At 33.6% G+C, this 17,851-nt stretch overlaps 1 long non-coding RNA gene across 1 annotated transcript in view; it reads left to right on the top strand.

Annotated features, from left to right (window-relative positions):
- The window catches only part of LOC126693429 (uncharacterized), a 71,279-nt gene extending 56,834 nt beyond the window's left edge, over positions 1-14,445 (top strand). Inside the window, exons 2-3 of the long non-coding RNA XR_007645355.1 lie at positions 13,883-13,990; positions 14,099-14,445. This is a non-coding gene — a long non-coding RNA (uncharacterized LOC126693429). The remainder of the gene's footprint in view (positions 1-13,882; positions 13,991-14,098) is intronic.
- The last annotated feature ends 3,406 nt before the right edge of the window (positions 14,446-17,851 follow it).

Genomic DNA, 17,851 nt, shown 5'->3' with positions numbered 1-17,851 from the left:
AGTATCACTTTACACACTTAAAATATTAGTTTTGTGACGCAATTGTAACCAACCTCCTTACAAAGAAATATATATCTAAGGTCCAATAAAAGAGAAAAAAAAACCCTTGGCAATGAAATTATCACATTTTGGTCTAATTTCTTTTGATTTTCACTGTTAACCCAAGCTTTTCTGGTTATATCATTCAAATTTACAAAGAAATATATATCTAAGGTCCAATAAAAGAGAAAAAAAAAAAAAAAAACCCTTGGCAATGAAATTATCACATTTTGGTCTAATTTCTTTTGATTTTCACTGTTAACCCAAGCTTTTCTGGTTATATCATTCAATTTTCTTTGACAAATGCCCTGTTTTGAAGTTTTCTTTTGATTTGCATGATATTGATAAAGTAGCTGAAAATCTTGATATGTTCTTCCATGTATTAAATGCCTTCTTCAAATTGCTTGTACATGTTGAGAGAAGAGCCCCCCATATGTTATTTCTTATCTGCTTCCTTCTTTTTATTTTTTGTGATTTTTGATTGTTTTTATTTTTTGAATAGATACGATAGAATTAGAAACTAAAACTTCCACTCCATGATAATTAATTTTTATTGCCAAAACATTTATTTTTGGTGTAGGTGGAGTACGAAACTCATGTATTTTATTTGATAACAAGAAACTTTTACAATTGAATTAACTGGAACCTACATAATTTTTGAGTATGAAAGCTGTTTGTCTGCTAAGTCAAGTTGATGTTCTTAATTTTTTAAATATATTTTAAATAAAAATATTTGTGTGTGTTTGGTTGCATTGAAAAACAAAATTTGTGGGATACTTTGAAGGTTATTTTGCTGATAAAAGATTTTAATTTTTTAATCAAACCCCACAAAACATTTAATTTTTAGGGGTATTTTTACAAAAGAAATTATTGTTTCGCACTCTCCCTGGTGTACCCTCCGCACTTACAGTGTCCAAGCCTTCACAGTTCACACCAGGTGTCCATTTTGTTTAAGAATTTCCACATTTAACAGATGATGATACAAGATTTGTATGGATATCTTACAAACTATAACTCAAGTGTGAGACAATCAAAATCCTTTTTACAAACCGCAACTCTAACACATGGGCGCCGCTCCATAAAGAAAAAAAAAATTCGATGCGTATATACGCACATGGTATATGTTCTATACAATATAATAATAAACTAAATTAAATTACAAAACTGAATTTAAATTAACCTCTGCTTCTCAAAAAAAAAGAATTTACATTAACCTCCTTAAAAAATTATATTAACCTGTTAACTAAAATTGACCAAAAATTTGGGTCGTTGCTCGAATTAGTGGACATCTCTTCCTCATCATTTTTTCATTATCTTTTCCTCTCTTTTTTTTTTCTCTTCATATGGCATGTTACATACTATAAAGTCAATCAAAATCGGCAAAAACACTTTTTTTCCCTATATCTTGAGTCTATTTTTATTTTGATCCCTATATTTTTCGAACTTTCAATTTGATCCTTGAGTTTTGGATCTATTGTTATTTTGGCTTTTTTCTTCATCTCAGTAATGGAAATAATTTATGTGACTAACAAATTGCACTGTTGGGACAAGAGGAACAATAATAGAATAATAAAATCAATTAATTTAAAAAAAAAATGGCTATAGAACACTACAAACACCACTTTAGGTACCCTATAGTGGCGTTTTCTAAAAACGTTGCTATAGACTTATCTATAGGGTTCTATAGTGGCGTTTTAAAACACTGAACCTATAGGCCACTATAGGTCCTTTTAAAAAAAAGCACCAAAAAAAAAAAAAAAAAAAAATGAGCTATAACAACGTTTCACAAAATAGAATTCTAATAAGAGTAATATTTTTTTAACATTTTTGAAATTTTAGCAATAATAGAATTTACCTTAAAGAAATTGTGTTAATTATTTTAATACACTTTTAGTGTTTCACATGAGATAAGTAGGGGAAAAAGAGATTGGGTGTCCACTTGGAGCGAACATAACATGTAGAATATTATTTTTATTGTATATTATATGGTATGATATGATATGATTTGAATATAATATTCTCATAATACTCATACAGTGTTTTAGAGATCTTAATCACATTGAATGATTCTTTTGTGTTTAAATAAGTTTTAGTCACAGACTCACAATTTCAACCCCAGCAACCCACAACGCAAACTCATCAACCCAACAACCACTGCCAAATCAATTTGCAAACCCACATCCAATGCAATGCTCCCTCCACAATCCCAATCTTAGATCCCCAATCATGCCGTGGGAAGCATTCAATTTTGCAAGTTGCAGAGCCTCCACAATCCCTTTTTTTTTTTAATATTGACTTTTAATCTTATTCTCTTGAACAAAAAAATTAGCTCCACCACTACTTCTAATTAAGTAAACATTATTTGATGTTTAATTAATTATTTTATATTTTACATGTACGTTTTCGTAAAAAAGCTAGCAAATTCTCCCAAACATATGGAATTAAATTTAGTTTTATTGAAAGAGAAAAGGAAAATGCTCCCACAACCTTAGTTACCCAACTAATATATAGAGAGAGAAGAAGAGAGGAATTAATAGAAGAGGGTGTAATAAGATTATGATAGAGAAAAGAAGAGAGAAATTAACAGAAGAGGATGTAAGAAGATTATGGTAACTAGTTAATGACATAAATTGTTAAAAACATATAAAAGATAACATGAAAATATGGGATAGAATATAGAACAAGATACAACAAACTAAGAGATATTATTAGATTCAACAACTTTTTTACATCAGACATAAGAGAAATTGAAGGACATTTTACAAGGGCTTTTTCTACTCTGCCCGTTACAAACACACAAGAGACATATTTATAGGCAATAACTCGTAGAAATGGTTTACAATCAGGTCATAATGGGTTTTTACAGAGGACTGTAGGGGCTGGCTCCTTGTTGACAAATGTCCAGGGAAGTAGGGGTCCCAGTTGACAAATGATAAAGTGGGTTGACAAATGTCAATCTTAATAGGGGGCTTGGCTCCTTGGAGATCTTCATTCGGATAAGATTATGTCAAAAGAGTAAATATCTCTGACTTTTGAAGATAGGTGGCATGCCTGAAGACATTTCTAGGACCTTTTTTTTTTTTTTTTTTTTTTTAAGTGTTAGAGATGTCTAGTCCCATCCATCTCTTCCTTGGAACCATTCTTCATCAACATCCGCATTGACATCTGGATCATGGTTATGATAATAAGGGTCATAATATCCCATAAGAGGATTGGGCATTTCCCAGTGATCCTCATGTGGCCATTGCTGTCCACAGACTTCTGGATCAGTTGGTACTATTTCAGAAAAGATTCCCTTATTAAGGGATTCTATCATTGTGAGAGCATGGTAACAAGATACCCAAGAAGTGTCCATGTGTGTATGGAGAGTGCCATCTAGATTAGTGACCCAATGTATCTCTGTAGGGTGAGGATTCCTTCTGCATGAATATCATTTTTGGAATTGAGTTTAGCAACTAAACATGCCAAAGTAATTTTGCAACCAAATCTTGGATGTTCTGTGGTAGGATACTTTATCCATTCTCCTTCATGAGCATCATTTTTCAAAATTTCAAACCAAAATTTGTGAAAATATCTATTTCCACATGGGAAAATGTATCTATAAACTTTGGCTCAAAATAAAGACATAGGTAATACTCATTGAGTAAATACCACATGTAGAGATAATGTACGACAGTCCATTGGGTTATCCAAAAGGCAAAAGGGGTTTTCCATGGTTGGTCTATATTAGGAAAGATAGCAAGGAAGAGTCTTTGGTGGTCTTTGAGATAATTATGGAGAACTCTGATGATTCTTTTAGATCGGGCTTCAAGGGTTAAGGTCTTTATTTGGTCTTTTATTTCTAGGGGAAGGCTATCTATTATATTAAGGATATCATCAAGGGATGCAAAGGAAGGGCCTGAGAATGAGGATGGATCTGTAATAGGATATACACATAAAGGTAGAGAAATAATTGTGGTGTTAAGAACTGGAGGTTTTCTAGAAAGGTAATCAGTGATAAGGTTATCTTTTCCTTTAATGTGTTTGACTTGGAAGGACCATTGTAAAAACCAATTTGACCATTTGAGTAACTGAGGATGTGGGAGCATTTTCCTTTTAAATTGGAGCATTTTGGGAAAGGAGAACATGTCCATTTCTACTAGAAAATTATGCCCAAGAAGATGAAACTGGAATTTTTCAATCCCATGTTTGACTGCAAGGATTTCTTTGAAAGTGGAGTGGTAGTGAAGTTCTGAAGGCTTGAATGCACCACTTTTATAACCACAAATACTTCTCTTGCCATCAACTTCTTCATAGAGAGTTGCCACCCAGTATTCATCACTTGCATCTATCTACAATATCTATTTGTCTGGTCTTGGAATTTGTAAAGGGGGAAGCTTTTCTGCTAATTTTTTCAATTGTTGGACTGCTTCTGTATGAACAAAATTCCATTCTGGAGGAGACTTCTTTAACAATTAGGCTAAACAATTCATGTATCTGGAGATTTTTGGAATGAAGTTTGACATGTAATTAACAATTCCAAGAAACTATTGTATCTATTTGGTACTTGTGAGCTTATCTGGAAATTCACCAAGAGAGACGGCTATGTGAGGCTGCAATACTTTCCATCTGAGATGTTTACTCCCAAAAAATCTATAGAAGATTGTCCTATGACCATTTTCTTTTTAGAGAGCATTATCCCTTGAGATTTAACTAAATTATAAAATTCAGTGAGCAACTTTTCATGGGATTCTTCATCTTTTTAGAACAGGAGGATATCATCTACATAAATTAATGCATTGGTCAAGAGTGGCTGGAACAACATTACCATTGCTTTTTGAAATTGGGATGGAGCATTTTTGAAACCAAAAGGCATGACAGTCCATTGGTAATGGTGGTCTGGGATGAAAAATGCCGTCTTGCATCTCTCTTATAGATGGATTCCTAATTGCCAAAATCCTGCTTTAAGATCAAACTTTGAGAATACTTTTGCATTTGAAAGATGCTAAAAGAAAGCACTCTTATTTGGCAAGGGAAATTTATCATCTGCAAGAAAATGATTAAGATCCTGGTAATTGATTACCAATCCGAGTTTTCTTCGAACTTGCTCAGCATGCTTGTTGACATAGAAAGCTTCACATGCCCATGGAGAGGCTGTAGTTTCAATGAGGCCTTCTGAAAGGAGAGTGGATAGTTCTTGCTTAGCCAAGGCTAAATGCTCTGGATTCATTCCTCTATGACTGGCTTTTGTGGGGTTAACATCTTCATTTTTTTTTAAAGGGAAAGTGTATGAAAAAGTTTGGGTTTTTCCACAAAGGTTTTGAATTTTTAAGGAGGAATTCAGAGTGGCTATTTGCACAAAAGTCATTGATAATCTGGAGTTTCAAAGAGCCAAAGGGGTCAACAGTGAATAGATGAGGTACTTGGGTCCAAGTAAGAAGGTGTTGTTTATGCAAAAGTCCTTTTGAAGACCATCTGAGGCTAGATATTTGATGAAGGAGATCAAATCCTATGAGAAGGTCTCTACTTGTAAGAGGGGATCCAAGGACTTGGTGTCTGATGGTAAGGGTTGGAAAGATTCTGATGAAGATAGGCTTACTTTTTTGGGTGATCAGGAATGTTTCTCCATTTGCTGCTTGGAATATCTAATTATGAGGCAACCAAAATTCTGCAGGTAAAATTTTGGGTGGAGAATTGTTGTTGCTACTCCTGTATCAAATAAGGCTATCACTAGGATGGGTCTGGAGCAAGTGTTAAGAAGGATATGTACTTGGACGATGGGAGTGGGTTGGTTAGGAGGGCTATAATAGGCTGAGATGTATAGATGGTTTGGATTTCTGAGTTTGAATCATCGTCCTTGTCTGAGTTTGAATCCTCTTCTGAAGTGGAAGAGGCCATAACTACCAAAGCTTGAGGAGAGTAGTCATCATCCAGTGAAAAGAGTGATTCTACATCTGAGAAGGGAGTATCATCTACATGGATCTGGGCTTGTTCAAGAAGATTTGCTGCTTTCTCCTTTTTTGGGCAATTTTTTGCAAAGTGACCTGGTCTTCTGTATTGGGAAATTTAGACCTCGGTTGATATAATTAACAAGTTTTAAATCCAAGTTGTTAATTATATTCATTATGAATAAAACTTGTTAAAACAAACAAACATCAATATCATGTCAATAATGAATGCAACGGAAAAAATAAATAAGACAAGATATGATGATCTAGGAAAACCAATGAAACAAACTAGTTTCATAATAAAAAAACCTAGGGGGAAACCTTCCCGAAAAGCAATCCACTATAGTAAATAGAAGTTTCAGATCTAGTACAAAACCTCTGTTCCTAGACTCTACAATCCCCGTAGATGAACTCACAATAGAAACCTTCTACCGCTTCAGAACCTCTGAACTCTTCAATATATGAACGCCACCCTTTTTGTTGCATAGATCCCAATACATAACTAACTCCTTTGCACGAATCCTAATACGTAACTCACTCACCAACTTGAAGAAGATGTTGGCTACAAAGTTCTTCACTTCATCAACAATGAAGATCAAGAAGCATTTGGTTACAAAACCCTAAGGCGCAAAAGATGCAGTTGCTTCTTTTAGAGAGAATAAAACATCGGTCACCTTTGCATTCGTTCTCCTTGTATTCTCATATGTGATGGCCTCTAAAATGAGCCTTATATAGGTCTAGGGTTATGAGAAAAGAAACCCTACACAAATACATAAGCATGGGCCGAAAATCAAATCTAGAAATCTGAATTTCTTAAAGCTCGATCGATCGAGTAGGTGTCGAGTTTTAATGAATCAGCACTTTTTCACTTGTTTCTTGGACAGACTTGCATGATTTCAATACTTGATTTTGAAACCTTTTTTCTTGAAGTATTAAAAACATATAGATCTATCCAATTACAAGTAAAGTGCTTTTTGTCAAAGGATTAGCTAATTACATAAAATAGTGACATATGTTCCTAACAAGTGAATCACATATGTCCTAACATTCTGCATACAAAACAAAATTTTGAAGTTTTTCCTTTAAAATGCTTTATTCTAAAAAACTTCCATTTTTTCTTCCTAAAGAGTTTCTTTTTTTTATCCTGCATTGTATCTTCTTTTCCAAGAATATTTCTTGAAATGCTCTCTTCTTTTTGTTGGACAGGCACAATTTTTCTCATAGCACTTTATCTGCAAATCTTTCCTTTTACAATTGTTTTTGAGTTTGCTATGAACCTTGTCAATTTCTGAAAGAAATTTCTTTTGGTTGCAAAGTTTTTCTAGGGCGATGAGTACATGCTGATAAATTTCTCCCAAGGAGGCTTACTGCAGAGTTATTTTTTGGAGGTTCATCATATGGAGAGTTTCATCTCCTAATGGTTTTGGAAGGGAGTTGAGAAAGGTATGCTTAGAATTAACATCATCCATGCCATTAAAAGAGTAGTATCTCCTTGACATTCTGTCAAAATGTTTCTCCAAATCTTTCCTTTCAAATGAGCAACACTTCATCAATAAGAATTCTTCTCGTGCCACTTCTATATAATGGGTTGCCAAGCCAAGAAATTCATTATGGATGATCGTAAAAAAGTCTTCTAGTGTGTTGCATCGAGCCGCCTGTCTTTGCTTGTATTCTCCTAGATTGATCCACCATTCTCTTAATCTTCCTGTGATTCTTGCAACAGTAGCATTTAGGGCTTGGAGTTCAACTATGCACCATGAATACATGTTAAAGATCTCATCATGCCATCTGGAAGGAGGAGCATTATCAATGGTGAACAGATGTTTTGAGTCTGTGGTTGGTGAATAGGTTAATCTTGTTTGATTGTCAGGGGTAAATGGTGTTAGGACATATGTGAATCATGTTAGGAACATATATTAATATAGAATTGGCTAAATCCTTTGACAAAATGCACTTTACCTGTAATTGGGTAGGTTTAGGATGTGTTTAATGTTTTAAGAATCAAGATTTCAAGTTCAAGTGTTAAAGCCATGCAAGTCTGTCCAAGAATAAAGTGAAGAAGTGCTGGATTTTAAAGCTTGACAGCTAGTATCTATCGAGATTTAAAAGGCTGTTTAAGCCCGATGCTCGACAGCTGCTCAATAGATAGGGTATCTATCAAGATTTAAGAAAATCAGATTTTCAGTTCTGATTTTTATTTAATCCATGTATAGATGTTTGGGCTTTCTTTTCTCACAATCCTAAACATATATAATGATTGTTTTAAAGGCCGTCACAGCTGATGCAAGTGAGTGCAACTTGATGCAAAGGTTTTTCACAAGCATATTGTGAACCAGAGACATATGCCTTAGTTTATCTTTCTCTTCAAGAAGCTGCTGTGTTTGTACACTATAGGGTTTTGTAGCCAAGGAGCTTCGTGATCTTTATCGTGTTGATGAACTGAAGAACTTTGCAGCCAACATCCTTCTGAAGTTGGTGTGTAAGTTGCATACTGGGAGCCGTGCATTGAAAGGAGAGATTGTCACTACAGAACAAGTCCAATTGGGTATTGGGGTAAGGGTTCAACTGTAGGTTGGTATAAGGTACTGGGATTCCTTTACTTATAACTGCTTGTTGTGATAATAGTGGATTCTCGGGAGTGGTGACCTTAAAATCACTTGGTGGGGCTTTTGCCATGTAGGTTTTCCCCATTCGTAAACAAATCACCGTGTCAATTTATTTTCCGCTGCATATTAACTTAGTTGGTGATTTGTTTATGCTACCATGCGTATTGTATGTTAATTAACTTAATTAATTCACTTGGCTAATTAATTGGTTAATTTATCACAATGGGTCAATACATTCTTGGCCTATCAAAGGGTGGTGGAGGAAAAATTGGTGGTGGAGGTGGAGGTTGTTTAGGATGAAGAACATCATCTTCTTCTACCTTTGGTTGGTTATCTGCCATAAACACTTCCTCTAAACCAAGATTAGACAAGTCTAGGCCTGTATCATCAATTACTGGGAGCACAAAAGGTTCTCTTGGATCTTCAAAGGTGAGAGTTTTGAGAAATGATGAAATTGGATTTGGAGGGTTAGAATCCACAGCCAACATGTTCATATCTGAAGGTCTTGAAGAAGCACCAATAGTTGGATTTGGGGGTTGGTATAATGATTCTTTGTCTTTTTCCATAGAAGAAGGTTCATTTTGTGGCCTAGCTTAGGGTTCTAGTTGAGGTGGAGCTGAATATGTTATGCTAGGGAAAATTGCACTTAGTTTAAAAGGGTTATGATCGGGATGTGTCATGGCTAATGGTTGAAGGTTTTGGTAGGGAGAAGTTGGTGAAAATGGAGAGGTTAAAGGTATAAATAGGTCTTTATATAGTGATTTTTGAGGTTGGTAGGGCGTATGAACATGCATCGGGAGAGTTTGAATGGCTTCCTTCTGTGATCCTTCCATGGATTGGAGTTGCAGTAACAACTGTTTTCTTTCTTTTTTCTTTTGCCGAATAAGAGGAAAAGAGACAAACAAGTCTTTAACTGTGGAGGCTATTGTTGCCAATTCTTGTTCAACCATCTTGATTTTCTTCTTCAAATCTTCAATAAGAGAATTTGAGGATGAGAAGGTATGAGTAACTACCTCAGCCATCTTTTGTTGATTATCAATAATCTTCGAAAGGATTTGGTTTTGTGCCACGACATTTTTTGCTTGCCAGTTTAAAGCTGTTTCAGCCGAAGAGACCTGTTGCTTGGTTCCATTTGGATTATTTCCAATAGGATTTTTAATCTTCTAGACATGTTTTGTGTTGGTTTGGGGATGGTCAAAACTTTCAAGAGGAGGAAAATTCTATGAGTAAGAAGTTGAAGCATGGTCAAACATATAACAAGGTAAAGGCTTCTATGTTTGGGTTTGACTGGTAGGAGAGGTTTGATATTTCGGTATTTGGGGAAGGACTTTCTGGTAGTATGGGATCAACGGAGGTTTTAGATTTTGATCATTATTTTCTTCACATGGAGGGGAAGGAAGGGTTCTTTGATTTTTGGTTTTAGGATAGAGAACATAATAATCAAATTTTCCAAAGGATTCTTCAAGGAGGTCAACTTCTAGATCTCTTGCTTCATATCTTTCTTTGAGTATTTGTAGGGAAGATTTTTTCTTCCTTCTTGAATGATCTTATTCAAAAGCTTCTTCTTCTTGGCAATCAGTACAATCACAAATATCCCACATTATGTGACCAGAAGGTGATATTCCTTCATAGCAGGGCTTTCCATCTTCTCGAAATGCCTTGATTTTAAGGCCATTTTCACAAACATATGACACCAATTAGAGCATAGCAATTTGAGTTGGAAAAAATGTTACATCTTTCTTCTCTGGTGAAGCTGTCAAAAATCTTGTCTCAACTTCACCATTTGCTTTTCTGATAAAGAAAGGATCATTTGACTTGATTGGCTTAGTCGCCTGATGAAGCATCTCATATTTCGTAATCCATGATTCTAGAAAAAGAGAAATCATTTTATCTCTGTTGAGTTGTCTTGAAACAAACGTACATATAGGTGTCATTCCTAGATCGACTTGGATTAACAAAGCATCATTGGATTGAGCCATATCTGGAATTGCCATGTCAAAAGCATGATTTTGAAGCCTATAAGCAAGCCGGTAATGAAGTGTAGCAGCAAATGTGTCTTGCACTTGAGAGGCTCCTGTAATTAGGACTTGTACTTTGAGAGCATCACAAAGGTGAGAATCTTTGAGAGACATATTGAAGTTGGGAAAAAGTGTGACAAAAAAAATTCCCGCATTTAAAGTGGTCTGAATTGTTCCTATGACTGCATTTTGATATTCCAAGAATCTAGAATCAAGGAGTGAAATTCTAGAGACTATAGGGAGTTCCTTTCTTCTGTGGAAAGTTAATGCCAGCCCTATTGCACCAAAATGAAGGTGTGTGTACCCTTGTTTCTGCCATGGAATTACAAATTCTCTGGGAAGGGGAAGGGTGATGAAATTTTCAGTTTCACATGCTAGAATATTAAACTGGTCAAACTTGGAAGCTTGGACATATTCTTGTACAGTAGAGGGATGAGAAGGACCAATAAATTTTTTTATGGTTTTTTTGAAAGAAGCTTGGGATTTATCAAACACAGTATAAGGATTTACAATAGGAAAGTCAGTAATAGGGATCTTACTATCTTCAGGTACATGAGAAATCTCATACAAGTAATCTAACCTATTTGCAGTGGATGTACGAAAGGAAAGGTCAAAGGTAGGTTTAGTGGTATCAGTGACTTTTGACAATGAACTTGCCATGATAGTTTCTTCAAGAAAGAACTATTTACCAAAGACCTAATAGGACTAAAATGCCAACTCCAAGCTTAAACGTCTACAAGGTAACTATGGAAAAGTAGGTTCTTCGAGGATTTTGAAAACAAACTCCTTAGTATTCTACTTGATTATCAAATCTAGTGTTTTGATGTGATTAATACAAAGGATCCACGTATTAGTATACTTTGATTATTGTCCTGATTAGTATTAGAAATTTCATTTTTAAGTCTTATTTTGATATTCAAATCATATGTTTTAGTGTTGATTTTATTCAAATGGTTAACACCCTAACTTATACAACTTGAGTAATGTCTCTAGTTATATTATGCTTTAGCCTTTAAGTGTGCGTTTGGGAAGCAATGAAAATTATAAATTATTTCACTATTCAGCTTATTTTTGTTACTATTCATGGGCCCCACAACACTTTTTGGTACTATTCATGGGCCTCATTGTACTATTTCAATTAACTTTTACCTTTATCTACAATATTTTCAGTAATAAGTTTTTAGTTTCAACAAAATAAGCAGTATCTAAACAGACCTTAAGAACATATATGTTAATATTACACATGAAAAACAATCCAAATTTCTGAACTTTTTAAAAAATATGAAAAAGAAGTTACGTAAAGACACACTTTTATAGGAATTTGGGCCGATAAATCTAATTTAACCAAATATTGCCTATGATCTAAAAGGATATAGGATGAATTCTAAATTGAATTTAGTTAGACTTTCAAAGAAATATGGGAGGAATTCTGCATATTAAGAAATTAACACAAAACTAGCACAAATAGAATTTTAAAATATAAAAATAGATAAACATTGATAAAGTCTTAACAAGGGATATATTTCCTCAATATAAATAATACTTTATAATAATAGTTTATCAAAAAATGATAAGAACAAATAATACTTTATATGTGTATGTATTATTTATATAAATAATATTTTATAAATAATTCCACACAATAAAATATTTATGAAGTTGTTTTTTTAAAAAAACATTAATAAAACACTTATTATTACTTTATTTATAGAAATTGATAAGAACAAATAAATTATTATCTCTATTAACTGAAACTTATATGCAAGTTGTATGTTTTATTAAAACACTTATTGTTATTTTTATCTAAAATGAATGTTACATATTTTGTTAAAACACTTATTGACTGAAACTTAGATTTGTCATGTGTGTTGCATGTTTTGTTAAAACACTTATTGACTAAAACTTAGATTTGTCATGCGTGTTGCATGTTTTGTTAAAAAACTTATTATTATTTTATCTAAAGTGTATGTTGCATGTTTTGTTAAAACACTTATTAACTGAAACTTAGATGCATGTTGTATGTTTCGTTAAAGCACTTATTGTTATTTTTTCTAAAATGCATGTTCCATGTTTAGTTAAAACACTTATTGTTATTTTATCTGAAGAAATTGATAAAAACAAATAAATTGTTATCTCTATCTAAAAAATTAATTGTTTTTATCCAAAATATTGTTGTAATTTGGTGAAGCCACTTGGCATAACAACGGCTTCTAAACCCAACTTTTATTATATAGTATATGATATGATATGCTTGATCTGGTTTCCCCTCAAAGAGGGATAGGAATGTAGACAAACACACATCAACAAAGTATTGGTCTACAGATATCAAAGTTTATCTAAGGGCTTTATTTTGGGCTAAATACTTGATTTTTGAAAATTTATTTATCACAAAACCTTTATCACAACTTATTTAATTATGTAGCATATTTTTGAACCCAATTTTGTCAAAGTCGAATTCTATACAATTCAATTGAATGTGAAACTTGAGTTTGAGAAAATCGAATTCCACATTTGCCACATATTATTGAATAGCATAGAACTTAACTTTGGCAAAATTTAGTTCCACTTTGAACTCGATTTTGAGAAAGTTGAGTTTTGAAAAGAAGCTACATAACTAAATAAGTTGTGATAAAAGCTTCTTAAAACACTGTTTACTTGAAGTGTGTAGATAAAGGGTTCAAAACACGTACAAACTTTACCACAAAAGATACAAATTTTTCCACAAAATTTCCCGATTTTGCCCATAGAATATACAAACTTTCCCACAGCATGTACAAATTTTCCCTCAAATTATACAGACTTTCCAACAAATTGTATAGACATTGCTACAAAATGTATAAACTTCCCCCTAGAATATACAGGATTTTCCATCAAATATACAGACTTTTCCAAAAAATAAAGCTATACCTTCTTCTTTGCATGTATTGGCTGCCTTTGATGAATCAGATGCCACATTTAAAAAAAAAAAAAAAAAACCCTAGTTGTTGCATTTCCCTTATTATTCTTGGTTTGCAAGAATAGTTTTTGTTGATAGCTTGCATATTTTTGAAAGGCAGAAATTGTTTTTGCAATTTTCGCTTCATTTTGAACCATTCTTGGATCTTTCCTTTATCCTTCCTAATTCTTTGAACTTGGAGTTGTTCCACCAGGCTGAAGCTCTTCCTCTTAGCTTTATGGAGACTTAACTTCACCTCTTAGAATCTTGGACTTCATGGTACTCATAGATCCTCTTAATTTGATTCAACCAGTCCAAAGATTCTTCATTATTCAGGCTCCCTTTGTATTTTGGAAGGTCAACTTTGATGTTTGGCTCACATTTTGGTTTCTCTTTGAGGAACTTGCAAATGCACAAGACCTGGCCTTGGTTCTTGCACAGGCACTTTCTGATTTCTTTTCACAGGTTGGTCTAATGGGTTGTTGAAGTTGCTGTTACTATCTGCATCAACATTTTTAGATTGTTCAAAATCACTTATGTTATGATGAAGCTGACTTCTCCTTACTTCCTCAGTCAAGGTAGCAATCTGCCCCCCTTAGTAGCTCCACAGTCTGCTCCAATGTCACCTGGGGGTTCTTCTTCTTGGTTTGGTTGCAGCTGCCTGGGATGAACCTGCACCTTAGGTTCACATGTTGCCGAAATTTTTTTGTTCCTTCTATTGTATACTGCTGGTGCCATCTACACAAATCCTTAAGGTCACTAGTAGAGAATAAGAAAATGAGTGCAATGATTGAATCTTGACTTATTCTATAGGATAGAAAGGACTAGGAAGGACTTGAATTCTGAAATGAATCTCAAATTCTGATAACAAATTATGATGGAGGAAAATGGTGAAAATGAAAGCTAAGTTGCTTAGAGAAAAGAAAGAATGAATCTTCAAGAGACACTATTGGAATAATACCTCATAGGTAGAGATTTCTTGGATTTAAATTCAAATAGTTACAATGAAGGTGTCTTTGCTTATTTGTAGTTACATAAGCAAGCTACTAAGTTAGTTACAAGAACCTACCATGTGGACAAATTACACCAGTACTAGAACTCAAGTCTTAGAGGCTTAAGTTTGTCACCAAACTCGAGTCTCAAAGACCTCTCATTTTTCAGATCTACTTCTATAGATCTCAAGTCTAAGAGACTCGAGTTCCATGTGGACAAATTGTTCCACGCCTGCATTAGAACTCGAGTCTCAAAAGACTCAAGAGGCTAGTTTACAAAATAGTTTAAAAAACGTGCTTACTAATAAAAATGTTTCAAAAATCATGTTAAATGCAAATTGCCTTCTTTCAATTGTGTTAATTTGGTTCTTAACCTTTTAGAGCCTTGTCAATTTACTTCTTGCCATTACCTCTTAAATGAAAATTGCTGACATGGCAAACAGCCAAAATAAAAAATTAGTTTATTGCCACATCAACAAAAATTAATTTTTTATTTTGGCCATTAGCCACGTAAGCAATTTTCATCAAAGAGATAACAACAGGGACTAAATTGACACGATATTGAAAAGTTAGGAACTAAATTAACACAATTGAAAATATATCGACCAAATTGAAATATAGTGTAAAGGATAGAGACCAAATACAAAACAAACATGAAAGTTGAAACACTCGCATAGTACGAAGGGGTGGGGAAGGGGTCATTTTGGTGTTTTCTTAAAACCCCTATCTTCCCCCATTTTATCTCCTGAAATCTCTCTAAATTGGAGAGATTAGATTTTGGTGGGCTCGGGGAGAAAGCACATGGGCCCCACCAAAATTCCCACCCCTTCCCTCTTCCCCTCCCAACCAAACACTCCATCCATCCATTTTCTCTCAATTCTTTTCTATCCTCTGAATTTCACCTCCAACCAAACATAGCCTAATGGAAAATTACAATTTTCCACCTTAATCTTTCACTCCTATTATTTTTAACCTCTTAAATTATCACAATTAACCCCCAACCCCCCCCCCCCCCCCCCCCAAAAAAAAAAACGAACGTTTCTACAATTTACTTGTTATCATTTACTTTGGCATTATTGAAAGACAATTTACCCATTTTTCCAATCTCAAAAGTCAATAAATGGAGAGAGAGAGAGAGAGAGAGAGAGAGAGAGAGAGAGAGAGAGAGAGAGAGAGAGAGAGAGAGAGAGAGAGAACACGAAAACATACAGCAAGGGGAGAAGTAGAGTTATAATTTTGGGAAATCAACTGTCCATTTCAATAACTTAGAAGGGTATGCATAAGTGGAATGGAAGATTAAGGTAAAAAAGTGTAATTTTTTAAACTTCTCTGGTCATTGGTTGAACTTAACAACTATATTATTTAACAGTTTTTTCTTTTTAAATTAAAATTTTGAAAATCCTATGATTGGATTACATACATGCCAAATTTCCAATTAGTAAGAGCTTGTCTGGAGGGAAGATTTTTGTTTTTGTCTTCAAAACAGTATGAAAATGATTTTCAAAAAAGTGAAATTGAAACTAGTTTTCAGATAATAATTTTTACATTATAGTTTTTGGCTCCAACTTTTAAGAAAAAAAATTTCAAAATACTAAAAAAAAAAAAAAAAAAGGATGTTTGGGACTCCATTTCTATTTTTTTTGTTTTTTTAATAAAAATTTATAAAAAGTGACGTGTAGAATTTGTAGATTACATTTTTTTTTTTAAAATTTTTATATAATGGTAAAAGAATAGAGTTCATGCACTTTTAAAAAAAAAAAATTATAATGATAAGTTTCAAATTTGAAGTGTGAGAATTTTTGTGTGATAAAGATGAGCTCCTTAATTTAAGAGATAGAAGAGTTTAGATAAATCTATGAGGTCTATTGTTTTCAATTTATTTACAACTATGCCATTGTAAATATTTTTATCTTGAAAACATCATTTCGACCATTTTCAAAATCATGTTTTGGATATGGAAAATAAGATATAATATTTTGAAAAATGTATTTAGAAAATAACAACCAAATAATAGATTCAGGTATTGGACCCACCATTTTATAGTTCAAAAAAAAAAAAAAATCAATCATCTTACCAAACAGGCCTTAAGATATTATTTATTATTCGATCATGAACATATATTTTTTGTATAATTTAAGTGCAAAAAATTTGAAATTTAAATATTTTATATATAAGATAATTATTAATCCCTTATCAACATGATATTTTGTAAGAGTACTAGCATCTGCCATTGCAAAAATTTGCCATTTTAAAACATTAAAAAACTACTTTATTATTTTATCACACCATTTTACAATATACTCAACATTACATATTCTATTTTTAATTCTATATATTAATCCCTCTAAAATAGAAAAATTCTATATATTAAAATAATATATACAGTACATTAAAATAATATTAACTACTAACTCACCCCGAATCACCCAACAGCCATTGCCACAACCACCAACCACTAACGCATTCTCCATAACCTAAAACACAACTCAAAACAAACTAAATCAAATGTAGCCAAATACCCACAACAACCCCATAACCAACACCACTCCAAACCCACAGCCGCCACCACAACAACCCATAGCCACAACCTCTATAAACCCACAACCTCTATACCAGCTTCATACCATGAGAGATGGGCTTCAGACCAAAGTGGCTTAGATCGGCTTCATACCATGAGAGATGGGCTTCAGACTGGCGATGACGGTAGCTTTAGGCTGTGGCTGAGATGGGTTCAGATCGAGGATTAGATGGGCTTAGCAGAGGCAGAGATGGTGGCTCTAAACCAAGGTGGCAATGGCGGCTTCAGACTGGCGGGGATGGTGGTAGATAAGAGAGAGGAGAGAGAGAGAGAGAGAGAGGACTGAGGATGGGAAGAGAGAGAAGTGTGAAATAATAAAATATATGAGGGAGAATAAAAAAAACAATAAATTTTTTAGAACTTTGCAAATATATATAACATTTAGAACACCTTATGCAGTATGTTTTTTAGTGTTTGGTGTACTAAATGCTAAAAATTTAGCATTTAGCACGTGCTAGTACTTTAAGCATGATGTGTATGAAGAGACAATATTATAATTCAATGGTGGCGACAAAAAATTGGTGGGAATAGTGTGACATTAACAAAAGATCATGATGTGTATAAAGAGACAATATTATAATTCAATGGTGGCGACAAAAAATTGGTGGGAATAGTGTGACATTAACAAAAGATCAAGAGTGTACCTGTTTTTTCCATCCATAAAATATAAATGTCAATTTCACTTTTTATGCCGGGACTCTCACGTAAGGTGTGTCACTAACCACTTAAAATAACAAATACTAGTTGCAAACTCAT

Source organism: Quercus robur, chromosome 7, assembly GCF_932294415.1.
Source record: "Quercus robur chromosome 7, dhQueRobu3.1, whole genome shotgun sequence".
In the NCBI taxonomy this organism is placed as follows: Eukaryota; Viridiplantae; Streptophyta; class Magnoliopsida; order Fagales; family Fagaceae; genus Quercus; species Quercus robur.
The sequence above is the reverse complement of the archived record's forward strand: the minus strand, read 5'-3'. Positions and strand labels throughout refer to the sequence as shown.